General features: G+C 43.8%; 1 protein-coding gene across 1 annotated transcript in view; it reads left to right on the plus strand.

Moving 5' to 3' along the window:
• The first annotated feature begins 8733 nt into the window (after positions 1 to 8733).
• ttc34 (tetratricopeptide repeat domain 34) overlaps positions 8734 to 14763 on the plus strand; it is a 90532-nt gene continuing 84502 nt past the window's right edge. The window contains exon 1 of the mRNA XM_085967285.1: positions 8734 to 9001. The gene's annotated coding sequence lies outside the window, so the exon portion shown is untranslated. The remainder of the gene's footprint in view (positions 9002 to 14763) is intronic.

A 14763-nucleotide genomic window follows, 5' to 3' on the forward strand; every position in this document is an offset into this window, starting at 1 on the left:
AAATCAGCTTTTCTCCAATCTATTAACCTGGTTTTTGTCATACTTATGTCCTTCTCTATTATCATTTTAAAGCGTATTATATTATGGTCACTATTGGTACATGTAACCGAGCACTCAATACTTTGAAAAGAGGAGACTTTAAGATGGCTTAATTGATGTTTTCAAGGGCATATAAAGGAAATTGGCATTTTGTTTTTGCTATAGCAAAGGTTTTGAAATACAATTTGAAAATGAGGATGTTATGAGTGAGAAGGGCTGTCAGGTCAGGCCAATTGTTTTAGCCAAAGGGTACTAGATTTGTCAAGTAAGTTGCAAGGGAAGTGAATGATATAAATGGTTGTGTTTCTGGAGAGAGTGGATTGAGGGATACAGTAAGGAGAAGGGTAGATTGGATTATTCTAAGAAAAATGTCTAATGACCTTTCCTTGGTCCTTAAGTTCTTTGGACTCGCACGCCATAACCAAACAGGATGGGTAAGCCCTCACAACCAAGAGAGATGAGGCCAATATAATGTTTAACAGGAGTTGTAACAGAGTTACATCCACATGCTGCCAACTACATTCGGGCAAGTTGGAGGATCACCTCTGCTCCTGAGCTTGGCCAAGGTGGCCATCTACAGGTCCAGGTTGGACACAGCCCGTGGGGGTGGTCACTCTGGCTGCCTGCCTCTCTTTCGTGGACATCCACACCCGGGTGGCCTTGAAGAAGGAGAATGCGGTTCCCTTGAGGCCTTCCGCGACTGGTGGGCACCACAGGGACTGGAGTGTTTACTGGACACTGGGAATAATATTATTATTTAATTCTATGAGTTTCCTTTGTTTTATGGTTTTGTTCCTCATTAGTTGTGGCCCTCTAAAAAGGGGACACTTTTGTTTGATGACACTGGGGCAACCCAGTGTCTCCTTATTGGTTTATTTAGAAAAGGCATACTTAATTCAGTCTTTCCCACAATGAGCACTATCTGTTGCTTTTTTCATTTCATCACTGTTTTAATATTCAAATGTAATCAACACTTTGTTATTATAAGATGGCAGATTGTTTCATACAGGTCAAAGCTGAAGGTTTTATCTCAAGCCAGACAAAGATGGTGACGTCATTTATTTGACGTTCAGGACATTTTTATGCAGAAAAGCAATTGCTGGCCAAAAGTCTGCAGTGACACAGCCTGGGAGAAGGCTGATCCCTCTGTCTCTGCCTGCTCTCCCAGTTAAAGGAGCCTCTGTGTGTGTGTGTGGCTCTGTCTCTGGTTCCAACTGAATCCTCTGCACTGCAAATCGCTCCAAGTAAGTGACAGTTAGTCTGGTTCAGGATGACAGAACTATGGCGGAGTCTGTGAGAGCCTCGTAGGAGACCTTCAGCAGCACCAAAAGAATCCCACCAAACTGTAACTATTGAAAACGGCTGGGGCAGACTCACTGCGGCTCCCTGCAGTTTTTAATCTGCATGATCACAGTGAGAATCTGTTCAAATTATAAAGTGGTTTTCTGTTATTATCTTAACTTTACCTCACTACAGTGGGCAGAATATTAAACAACCTTAAAGGGATATTGCCATCTTTGTAAAATGGCTGGCATGCAATTCTTTCAGGGTTTGTAAGCAGTAATGCAGTGACACCATTGTAAAGCCAATCATGTTTTCCACTAAACATTTTGCAGTTTTACCCCTTCCCAGTTTCTTGGCCATCCTCTCCTGAAGGCACTGGCTCCTGCTGGGATATGCTTGCGCAGGAGTGGCTATTCTCCCACACCTCAACTAAGAGGCCATTCTTCCCTTGTGAGCTTAGGCAGTGAGTGTGGGCAGGCTATTTGAATGTGGAGGGCATCACAACCAAGCCCAATTCTGTCCTCATCTGCCACATCACAACTTTTCACAGTTGTCCGCAGAGTGCTAAGAGTTAAAGGGGCACTGGCTTCATTGAAAAGCGTTTGGTAAGGCTTTTTTTCCCCCAAAGACAATAATGTGATGATGCAGTTACCTACAAGATTTCAGTCTGGCTCAAAGATATTAGTGCATCAATTGGGGCATGATCTCCTTGCAACACAAATGATATAAAGTGACTCAGGCTCCACTCCCTTACTTCACAATGAATACTGCGTCTTTAATGTCGTGTTACATTGCCCCTTTAATGTCGTGTTACTCTGCCTCTTTAATGTCGTGTTACATTGCCTCTTTAATGTCGTGTTACTCTGCCCCTTTAATGTCGTGTTACATTGCCCCTTTAATGTCGTGTTACTCTGCCTCGTTAATGCCGTGTTACTCTGCCTCTTTAATGTCGTGTTACTCTGCCACTTTAATGTTGTGTTACTCTGCCTCTTTAATGTCGTGTTACTCTGCCACTTTAATGTCGTGTTACTCTGCCCCTTTAATGTCATGTTACTCTGCCTCTTTAATGTTGTGTTACTCTGCCTCTTTAATGTCGTTACTCTGCCTCTTTAATGTCGTGTTACTCTGCCTTTTTAATGTCGTGTTACTCTGCCTCTTTAATGCCGTGTTACTCTGCCTCTTTAATGCCGTGTTACTCTGCCTCTTTAATGTCGTGTTACTCTGCCTCTTTAATGTCGTGTTACTCTGCCTCTTTAATGTCGTGTTACTCTGCCACTTTAATGCCGTGTTACTCTGCCTCTTTAATGTCGTGTTACTCTGCCTCTTTAATGTCGTGTTACTCTGCCTCTTTAATGCCGTGTTACTCTGCCTCTTTAATGTCGTGTTACTCTGCCTCTTTAATGTCGTGTTACTCTGCCTTTTTAATGCCGTGTTACTCTGCCTCTTTAATGCCGTGTTACTCTGCCTCTTTAATGCCGTGTTACTCTGCCTCTTTAATGTCGTGTTACTCTGCCTCTTTAATGTCGTGTTACTCTGCCTCCTTAATGCCGTGTTACTCTGCCTCTTTAATGCCGTGTTACTCTGCCTCTTTAATGCCGTGTTACTCTGCCTCTTTAATGCCGTGTTACTCTGCCTCTTTAATGTCGTGTTACTCTACCTCTTTAATGTTGTGTTACTCTGCCTCTTTAATGTCGTATTATTCTGCCTCTTTAATGTCGTGTTACTCTGCCCCTTTAATGTCGTGTTACTCTACCTCTTTAATGTTGTGTTACTCTGCCTCTTTAATGTCGTATTATTCTGCCTCTTTAATGTCGTGTTACTCTGCCTCTTTAATGTCGTGTTACTCTGCCTCTTTAATGTCGTGTTACTCTGCCCCCTTAATGTCGTGTTACTCTGCCTCTTTAATGTCGTGTTACTCTGCCCCTTTAATGTCGTGTTACTCTGCCTCTTTAATGTCGTGTTACTCTGCCTCTTTAATGTCGTGTTACTCTGCCTCTTTAATGCCGTGTTACTCTGCCTCTTTAATGTCGTGTTACTCTGCCTCTTTAATGTCGTGTTACTCTGCCTCTTTAATGTTGTGTTACTCTGCCTCTTTAATGTCGTGTTACTCTGCCACTTTAATGTCGTGTTACTCTGCCTCTTTAATGTCGTGTTACATTGCCCCCTTAATGTCATGTTACTCTGCCTCTTTAATGTCGTGTTACTCTGCCACTTTAATGTCGTGTTACTCTGCCTCTTTAATGTCGTGTTACTCTGCCACTTTAATGTCGTGTTACATTGCCTCTTTAATGTCGTGTTACTCTACCCCTTTAATGTCGTGTTACATTGCCCCCTTAATGTCGTGTTACTCTGCCTCTTTAATGTCGTGTTACTCTGCCTCTTTAATGTCGTGTTACTCTGCCTCTTTAATGTCGTGTTACTCTGCCACTTTAATGCCGTGTTACTCTGCCTCTTTAATGCCGTGTTACTCTGCCTCTTTAATGCCGTGTTACTCTGCCTCTTTAATGCCGTGTTACTCTGCCTCTTTAATGTTGTATTACTCTGCCACTTTAATGTCGTGTTACTCTGCCTCTTTAATGTCGTGTTACTCTGCCTCTTTAATGTCGTGTTACTCTGCCACTTTAATGTCGTATTACTCTGCCTCTTTAATGTCGTGTTACATTGCCCCTTTAATGTCGTGTTACATTGCCCCTTTAATTTCATGTTACTCTGCCTCTTTAATGTCGTGTTACATTGCCCATTTAATTTCATGTTACTCTGCCTCTTTAATGTCGTGTTACTCTGCCTCTTTAATGTCGTGTTACATTGCCCCTTTAATTTCATGTTACTCTGCCTCTTTAATGTCGTGTTACTCTGCCTCTTTAATGTCGTATTACTCTGCCTCTTTAATGTCGTGTTACTCTGCCTCTTTAATGTCGTGTTACTCTGCCTCTTTAATGTCGTATTACTCTGCCACTTTAATGTCGTGTTACTCCGCCTCTTTAATGTCATGTTACTCTGCCTCTTTAATGTCGTGTTAGTCTGCCACTTTAATGTCGTGTTACTCTGCCTCTTTAATGTCGTGTTACATTGCCTCTTTAATGTCGTGTTACTCTGCCTCTTTAATGCCGTGTTACTCTGCCTCTTTAATGTCGTGTTACTCTGCCCCTTTAATGTCGTGTTACTCTGCCTCTTTAATGTCATGTTACATTGCCCCTTTAATATTGTGTTACATTGCCCATTTAATTTCATGTTACTCTCCCATTTTAATATCACGTAAACCAAAATTATAGGCTTCAAACTCACTTTCTGCTATAATTTGAATGTTTATAATACAGAACTGTATTTTGCTTGATTGTCACATCATTATAACAGGTTTATATTAATGTACAGTGGATTACAGAGAAGCATACACAGCATCGTAATAAACACCTGTCGAGTGATTTATGGGATTGGCACCTGTGTCTATGTTTTGAAAAATTTATTTTTGTTTTCTTCTTTTCTCCTCCCCCCATTTCCCGAAGAGTCGTGCTGCTTCACAGTCCCAGGGGTACTCGCCACTTGCCCTTTCCCAACTGCCCAGTCTTCATGTGTGAACCTGGACAGTGAATGCTGGCAGACTGTGAACATATAGAGCATCTGTGAGCTCAGCTCAGTTGCTTCTGAGTCAGATCATGGGTTCAATCTCCATTCCAGGATTTAAGCGCATAATCTAAGCCGTCATTTCAATGCAATACTGGTGCCTTGTCAGTGTCACCTTTTTGGATGACACATTCCACCGCTGCCCATTTGCCTGTTCAGATGGACGTAAAAGATTCCACGGGCCACGGCACTATTCAAAGAAGAGCAGGCGAGTTCTCCTTATGTCCTGGCCAATGTTTATCCCTCAACCAACACAAGCAAAAACAAATTAACTGCTCAGTTATCTCATTACTGTTTTTAGGACCTTACTGAGTGCAATTTGGCTGCTGCATTTGCCACATATACTAAGACCATAAGAAATAGGAGCAGGAGTAGGCCTGCTCCACCATTCAATAAGATCATGGCTGATCTCCTACCTCAACTCCACCTTCCCGCACTATCCCCATATCCCTTGATTCTCTTAGTATTCAAAAATCTATTGATCTCTGTCTTGAATATAATAATCTCAGTGAATGTACTTCAAAAGTAATTCAAGTGCTGTGAAGCACTTCAGGACATCCTGAGGACAGGAAAGGCACTGAATTCATGTTCTTTCTTTCTTTGTCACAGTCGAGCCTGATTCTGTCCTCACTCGATGTCCACTCACTCAAACTTTCCACAGGGGTTAGTGGATAGTGATCTGGAGTGAGAACCTTGGCCGATTTCCTCTCCTTAGCCCAAGGGCATTGAGCCCGATTGCAGTGACCCAACTACTGCCGCATTAAGATCAGTGTCCAGGTAAAGGCTCCAATTTCCAGCCACAGAAGATGGTATCATTATATGTTGCCAACAATATAATTTCAAATTGACTGAAGATATATATATTACTACTAAATTGCCAGTGGCATTGCCTATGGTAAGTTAATTAATGAATATAAGTTAGTAACAGAGTTGGGAGAGAGACTTCAGAAACCTGTTTCACAGAGCCGCTTTAGTGGACACAACCTACAATTAATTTGTACTGATTGGCATAGCAAGGAAAATGTTGACATAGCAATTCACAGCAATAAATGTTGACCAACAAGCATGGCCAAAAATCAGGATAACAGGAAGTAAGGCTTGTGGATAGGAGGTGCGTTTGTTATACAAGATTGTAATAATAGAGAGAAAGCACACAGGTATATGTAATGTCTTGCACTGTAGCTAGCTTGTGTAATGAGCATTACCTTCTGTGGGCTTTTCTTTGGAGGTGAGTGTTAATGCAGAGTTGTCTACATCAGGGTGTAACATATCAGCAACAACAACTTGTATTTATATAGCACCTTTAACATAGTAAAATGTCCCAAGGCACTTCACATCAGCAGGAATAGCATAAGTTGCACTGGAACACAAGCAGCTGCATTTATTTTTAAGAGTGGCCACTGTTGAAGTAAGTGAACTTCGGGTGAAGGGTTGGTATCGGCTCTGATGCCCCCCACTGTCAAATAGCCTGACATTCAGTCACTTTCTGGCCTCACACATGACACTTGGGTGAGGTGCTGGAAGGCTTCTATGGAACCTATGTCCAACATGAGCCAGCGCCTTCAGGAGATCATAGGGAAGGTAACAAAGCTCAAACCTGCTTCCATCTTTTTAACCAGCATCAGCTGTGGCACAGTTGGTAGTGCTCTCGACTCAGAGTCAAGGGGTTGTGGGTGAGTTCCACGCCAGGGACTTGAGCACAAAATACAGCCTGACACTCCAGTGCAGTACTCGGGGAACGCTGCACTGTCAGAGGTGCTGTCTTTTGGACTGGACATTAAATCAAGGTCCTATCTGCCCTCTTAGGTGGATGTAAAAGATCCGATGGCACTCTTTGGACAAACAGCAGGGGAGTTCTCCCTGGTGTCCTGGCCAATAGTTATCCCTCAGTCAACATCAATGAAACAGATTATCTGGTCATTATGGGCTATGGGCCCCAACAACATCATGGCTATCGTGCTGAAGACTAGTGCTCCAGAACTAGCCGCGCCTCTAGCCAAGTTGTTCCAGTATAGCTACAACATTGGCATCTATCCGACAATATGGAAAACTGCCCAGGTATGTCCTGTCCACAAAAAGCAAGACAAATCCAACCCAGCCAATTACCGCCCTATCAGTCTACTCTCAATCATCAGCAAAGTGATGGAAGGTGTCGTCGACAGTGCTATCAAGCGGCACTTACTCACCAATAACCTGCTCACTGATGCCCAGTTTGAGTTCTGCCAGGACCACTCTGCTCCCTACCTCATTACAGCCTTGGTCCAAACAGGGACAAACGAGCTGAATTCCAGAGGTGAGGTGAGAGTGACTGCCCTTGACATCAAGGCAGCATTTGACCGAGTGTGGCATCAATGAGCCCTAGTAAAACTGAAGTCAATGGGAATCAGGGGGAAAACGCTCCACTGGCTGGAGCCATACCTAGCACAAAGGAAGATGGTTTTGGTGATTGAAGGTCAATCATCTCAGCCCCAGGACATCGCTGCAGGAGTTCCTCAGGGCAGTGTCCTAGGCCCAACCATCTTCAGCTGCTTCATCAATGACCTTCCCTCCAACATAAGGTCAGAAATGGGGATGTTTGCTGATGACTGCACAGTGTTCAGCGTCATTCACAACTCCTCAGATAATGAAGCAGTCCATGCCCGCATGCAACAAGACCTGGACGATGTTCAGGCTTGGACTGATAAGTGGCAGGTAACATTTGCACCACAGAAGTGCCAGGGAATGACTATCTCCAACAAGCGAGAGTCTAACCACCTCCCCTTGACATTCAACAACATTACCATTGCCGAATCCCCCACCATCAATATCCTGGGGGTCACCACTGACCAGAAACTTAACTGAACCAGCCACATAAATACTATGGCAACAAGAGCAGGTCAGAGGCTAGGTATTCTGCGGTGAGTGTCTCACCTCCTGACTCCTCAAAACCTTTCCACCATCTACAAGGCACAAGTAAGGAGTGTGATGGAATAATCTCCACTTGCCTCAAGAAGCTCGGCACCATCCAGGACAAAGCAGCCCATTTGATTGGCACCCCATCCACCACCTTAAACATTCACTCCCTCCACCACCGGCGTACCATGGCTGCAGTGTGTACCATCTATAAGATGCACTGCAGCAACTCGCCAAGGCTTCTTCGGCAGCACCTCCCAAGCCCGCGACCTCCTACACCTAGCAGGACAAGGGCAGCAGGCGCATGGGAACACCACCACCTCCAAGTTCCCCTCCAAGTCACACACCATCCTGACTTAGAAGTATATCAGCGATCCTGCATTGTCACTGGGTCAAAATCCTGGAACTCCTTCCATAACAGCACTGTGGGAGTACCTTCACCACACGGACTGCAGCGGTTCAAGAAGGCAGCTCACCACCACCTTTTCAAGGGCAATTAGGGATGGGCAATAAATGCTGGCCTTGCCAGCGACGCCAGATCCCATAAGCGAATTTTAAAAAAAGATCAAATTGTTGTTTATGAGACCCTGCCGTGTGCAAATTGGCTGTTGCGTTTCCCACATTGCAATGGTGTCCTCACTTCAGAAGTACTTCATTGACTATAAAGTGCTTTGGATCGTCCTGAGGTTGTGAAAGGCGCTATATGTATCCCTCGCCTTTCTTTTCTTTCAAAGTGCCAGACAGCAACACTGAGCAGATCTATCAATGTAACTGTAGAGGAAGATGGGTTGTTATTATTTAATGATGGGGGCGATGATCTTGTTCCCATTGGACTCTAATGGCAAACCTTCAATTTGGCTCAGACAGGAAAGCCAGCGCCGCTTTGTGTTTATTTGCAGCCATGGCAACGGGAGGCACGTGGTGCTGAAATCCATCAGCTGGCTTGTTGCAATTTTGTGTGGAAGCGAGAGGTTCCAACGGGAAGGGGGAAACCCCCGACAGCAAGGCACCTGACATCGAATTGGATCCGAAGACCGCAATTAATAAAAAAAAACGTTGCACGCAGCATAGGAACAAGGCTTAAAAGATAAAGGCGGAGCCTGTTCTAGCAAAGCTTCACGTCCGTCTATGAAATGTAAACGCCCTTAGCTGATCTGCTCGAGAGGTGAGTGTTTTTAAAAAAAAACTTTGTATCAGCAGCCATTGGACGGCAGAAAGGTCACCCTGTTCAACCGATGGTAAAGTGGGGCTTCCGGTGCGGTCATTCGTCAACTCCAACAGTCCCGTTGATGAACTATTCATTGATTCAAAAAGTTCTAATCAGGAATGTGTTACCCGGACATAACTGGAATGTAAATAGTGGAGGGGGAAGGGTTACAGATTTGCTTGCAGTGCAGGCAAGGGAAGCAATGGAATAAGAGGCAATGCTGCCTGGCCTGCTGAATTTTTCGTTATTTTTATATTAATGTATAAACACTGCTGGTGCTCATTGTAATTCGGTGATTTTTTTAATTCGTTCCTGGGATGTGGGCGTCGCTGGCCAGGCCAGCATTTATTACCCAGCTTTATTAAAGGGAGGGGGGTGGCATCAGATCGTGTATTATTCTACTGTTCAACTGGAGCGTGAAATCTGGTCTGTCCCTTTAACAAGGTTCACTTGCTTTGAATAGGCACATCCTGAAGTCAGTTGGCGATTGAACATATCTTGAGGGCAATTGTGCCTCTCTCTAGATCGTCCGGTGCTTATAAATACCCAGCTACGAAAAACTAGCAGGGCTTGTTTGTTTATATAAACACACACATACTTCATGTGACATCTGAAGTGTGACAGCTAGCGAAATTAAAATATTACAGTATGTGTACTTTAGTAAATATTTTACAAACTTTGCCCATGAACAACATGATGAGGTCAAAGCAGTAATTCTGTGATCCCGTGCCCCCTGGCAGAGCTGCAGTATCGATGCTCTTAAAAACATAATGAATGCTGCTTATTTAATTTCTGTGTAATCGTTTAAAAGATTTCAGTCATATGACAACCATTCTGTGCTTATAAAAGGGTTCTATGTAATGCTGCTGCCTGCTGTTTTTGTAAATACTCATTAAAATGGATGAGCTGCAAAGTGGCTCCTGAATTGGAGCCAATTTTGAAACCCTCCTATTTATGTGAATTGGGCCTATTTAAATTAGTCCGATTAGGCACTTCTGACAGACAGGGGCCTGTACAGCTGGTGAAGAGTACAAAGCCTGAAAGCTTGAGTATAAACTATGGGATTATATCGGTAAAGTTTTGCACCCAAGTACAAATCGCCCTTCAGAATTAAGCACCACTACCGTATCCTAATAGTGTAGAGAACGAGCAGGAATAGTACCATCTAAGTGAGCGATTTGGTGAAGGCTGTGGTTCACTGCCCAGAGTAATGACTAACTCTTTCATCAGCCCCCAGATACACTCCTCCCACGAGTACTCTCTCTCAAAATTCCCCACGCCCCCCAGATGATCCTTGCCAATATACTTGTTTCTTGTCCTCCAGTCCGTTGACTTCAAGATTCTTGTCTTTGCCTTCAAATTTCCCCCGTCTCGCTCAACCCTGCATGAGCGCCCTCGTCCAGAGATATGTCCCAACCCTCACCTCCACACCGAATTACTGCTCCTGCCATTTCAGCATTAGTAGCCAATCAGTCACACTGCCCTTGCTCCATTGAACACCCTTCTAAAACCTTTCCTCCTTCAAAAGCCTTTCAAAACCTCTTTGTTTGTGAGTTCAAGTCCTACTACAGAGACTTGAGCACAAAAATCTAGGCTGACACTCCAGTGCAGTATTGAGGGGATGCTGGAGGCCCCGTCTGCTCTCTCGGGTGAACGTAAAAGATTCTATGACACTATTTCGAAGAGTGGGGGGAGTTCTTCCCCGGTGTCCTGGCCAATGTTTATCCCTCAATCAACATCACTAAAACACATTAGCTGGTCAGTATCACATTGCTGTTTGTGGGAGCTTGCTCTGCACAAATTGGCTGCCGGGTTCCCTACATTGTAACAGTGACTACACTTAAGTACTTCATTGGCTGTAAAGCGCTTTGGGACGTCTGATGGTCGTGAAAGGCGGTATATAAATGCAAGTCTGTCATTTTTCTGATTCCCTTGGCCCCATTATAAGGTGAAATACAGTTCCAACTTGGAGTCCAACTGCTTACCCTATTATAATAATGGAGGACAATCCAATCTGGGGGTCCTTGTTGCCAACCTGTTTGTCTAAAATGGAGCATTGAAGCGAGGGAGATTCTTCAGTGAATCTGTTAAAAGCTCTCCACCTGCATTAAAATCAGCTGATTTAAGTTTCTGCGTCATCAGTCAACCTGACTCTCTGAGGGTGAGGGTAATCTTGAATCTACCGATTTCAATGGGTGAGGTCACAGCTGCTGTTAACTGACCCCCCTGAAGAATCCTGCATTCCCTGCCAGTGCAAAAGACAGGATCCTCCCCCAAACAGTAAATTCAATGTATGTCAAGCATCCTCACAACTCCTTTCATTCACAGGAAAGAATATATCAAGGGCTGTCTGTCCTATGAGCCATCTGTTTCTTGTAGAGATTGTTCAGTGATGTCTCGGACGAGTCTGCCATGCTGAAGGGCTTTGTACCTTCGTATACAACACAGGTTTATGTACAGACTAGAGGGGGAGGGTAGAAGTTAATGGTAGGTAACTGAATTAGTGTGTTATGATAATCTGCACACACTCTGGCATATTGTAGAATGTGCTATTTAAGTGCTAACATTTGGATTAAAAAGGGAGTGAAAAATGACAGCATCTGAGCAGAGATGAGTGATAAATCACATGCCCTCATTATTGGGCTTTGCGGTAAAGTGGAGGGCATAGACATTATACACCAGCCTCTCCTGCCGTTTGGGTCCCCTATATTTTTGAAGAAACTGTTGATGGTTTAACCCAAATGTGATTTTATTTTCTTGTAGAATTAAATGCCTTGCATTAGATGGGGTTGATAAAAGTTTAAAATAAGTTGGAAGCGTTCACTTTTTAAACTTTGCTTAATACAGGCTTGCTATTTATTATTAGTCTGTGTTCCATCACATGTAAAAAGTACGTAAAAAGATTAGTGAAGACAAATGTAGATCCCTTAGTCAGAAATGGGAGAATTTATAATGGGGAGCAAGGAAATGGCAGAGCAATTAAACAAATACTTTGGTTCTGTCTTCACGGAAGAGGACACAAATAACTTCCCAGAAATGCTAGGGAACCAAGGGTCTAGTGAGAAGGAGGAATTAAAGGAAATTAGTATTAGTAAAAAAATAGTGCTGGAGAAATTAATGGGCCTGAAAGCTGATAAATCCCCAGAGCCTGATAATCTGCATCCCAGAGTACTAAAAGAGGTAGCCATGGAAATAGTGGATGCTTTGGTTGTCATCTTCCAAAATTCTATAGATTATGGAACAGTTCCTCCAGATTGGAGGGTGGCAAATGTAACCTCACTATTTAAAAAAAGGAGAGAAAATGGGTAACATCAGTAGTAGGGAAAATGCTAGAGTATTATAAAGGATGTGATAACAGGACACTTAGAAAATATCAACAGGATTAGACAAAGTCAACATGGATTTATGAAAGGGAAATCGTGTTTGACAAACCTACTGGAGTTTTTTGAGGATGTAACTGGTAGGATAAGGGAGAACCAGTGGATGTGGTGTATTTGGATGTTCAGAAAGTCTTTGATAAAGTCCCACATAAGAGATTAGTGTGCAAAATTAAAGCACATGGAATTGGGGGTAATATACTGGCATGGATTGAAAATTGGTTAAGTCAGGAAACAGAGAGTAGGAATAAATGGGTCTTTTTCAGGGTGGCAGACGGTGACTAGTGGGGTACCGCAGGGATCCGTGCTTGGGCCCCAGCTATTCACAATATATATCAATGATTTGGACGAGGGAATCAAATGTAATATTTCCAAGTTTGCTGATGACACGAAACTAGGCGGGATTGTGAGTTGTGAGGAGGATGCAAAGAGGCTTCAAGGCGATTTAGACAAGTTGAGTGAGTGGGCAAATATATGGCAGATGCAGTATAACGTGGATAAGTGTACTGTTATCCTCTTCGGTAGGAAAAACAGAAAGGTAGAGAATTACTTAAATGGTAATAGATTGGGAAATGCTGATGTACAAAAGGACCTGGGTGTCCTTGTACACCAGTCACCTGAAAGCAAACATGCAAGTGCAGCAAGCAGTTAGGAAGGCAAATGGTATGTTGGCCTTCATTGCAAGAGGATTTGAGTACAGGAGCAAGGAAGTCTTACTACAGTTATACAGCGCCTTGGTGAGACCACACCTGGAGTACTGTGTGCAGTTTTGGTCTCCTTACCTAGGAAAGGATATACTTGCCATAGAGGGAGTGCAACGAAGGTTCACGAGATTGATTCCTGGGGTAGCAGGACTGTCGTATAAGGCGAGATTGGGTCGACTACGCCTGTATTCTCTTGAATTCAGAAGAATGAGAGGGGATCTCATTGAAGCATACAAAATTATTACAGGGCTTGATAGGATGGATGCTGGGAGGATGTTTCCCTTGGCTGGGGAGTCTAGAACCAGGGGCCACAGCCTGAGGATAAAGGGTAGGCCATTCAGGACTGAGATGAGAAGAAATTTCTTCAGAGGGTGGTGAATCTTTGGAATTCTCTACCACAGAAGGCTGTGGAGGCTCAGTCATTGGGTATATTCAAAACAAGTCGATAGATTTCTGACTAGTAAGGGCATCAAGGGATATGGCAATAGGGCTGGAGAATGGAGTTGAAGTAGAAGATCAGCCATGATCTCATTGAATGGTGGAGCAGGCTCGAAGGGCCGAATGGCCTACTCCTGCTCCTATTTCTTATGTTCCTATTTTTCTATGATCAGGATCAGCCTGATGGAGAACTGGGCACAGACAGTAATATGTAGGTATGCAATAAATGGCAGTCGAGCATCCGTGGAAGTCAATAGAAATGGTGACGGGGCCTCGATCAGTGGGAATGGAAGAGAAAACAGCATTTTGAAAGACCGTCTTTGATAATTGTACTACTGGAGAGTGAGAGAATTGTGCTACCTGTGTTAAGAAGACAACTTGAAGATTTGTCCATATGCTGACACAGCAGCACAATCATTTGCCTTAATCATTGCAGTTTCTTCTCCCCACCCTCCCAAGTGTCAGCTTGGCTCCGTATGTAGCACTATAGCCTCTTAAGTTAGAAGGCTGTGGGGTCTAAACACCACTCCTGATTTGAGCTGGTAGTCTAGGCTGACATTTCAGTGCAGTACTGAGAAGTGCAGCATTGTCGGATGTGCTGTCTTTCAGATTCGAGATTAAACAGATGCCCTGCCTACTGGTTTAAGTGGGTGTTAAGGATCCCATGACCCAATTTGAAGAACAGCAGGGAGTTCTCCTGGGATCCGAGCCAAATAGACGATGAGGACATTGAACTAAGTTAACCAACACTACCCAAAAAACAGATGAAGTAATCTATCTTTCATTCATTCACGTTAAAAACCCCTCCTATTTAGGAATCACGCTTGATAGCACCCCGTCATATTGACAGCATCTCCAGAACCTTGGGAAGAAACTAAAAAGTAGGGTCAACTTGATCCAGAAACTTGCCAGATCCGCATGGGGAGCAGACACTCAAACCCTGTATGGCAGCACTCGCCCTGGTGTACTCTACAGCGGAGTACTGCTCACCTGCATGGCTATCAAGTCCACATGTTAAATGCGTTGATGTCCAGCCGAATTCTAATGAGAATTATCACTGGTGCGCTTTTATCGACACCAACACCTTGGCTGCCTGTGCTTGCAAACGTTGCACCACCACACTGTGAATATGCAGTCTCCAGAGAATACAACCACTACACCAGCAAGACATGCTGACCCAGGCCGAACAACCTGCCACCAA

Source organism: Somniosus microcephalus, chromosome 25, assembly GCF_052327205.1.
Source record: "Somniosus microcephalus isolate GS21.2 chromosome 25, FLI_Smic_1.0, whole genome shotgun sequence".
In the NCBI taxonomy this organism is placed as follows: Eukaryota; Metazoa; Chordata; class Chondrichthyes; order Squaliformes; family Somniosidae; genus Somniosus; species Somniosus microcephalus.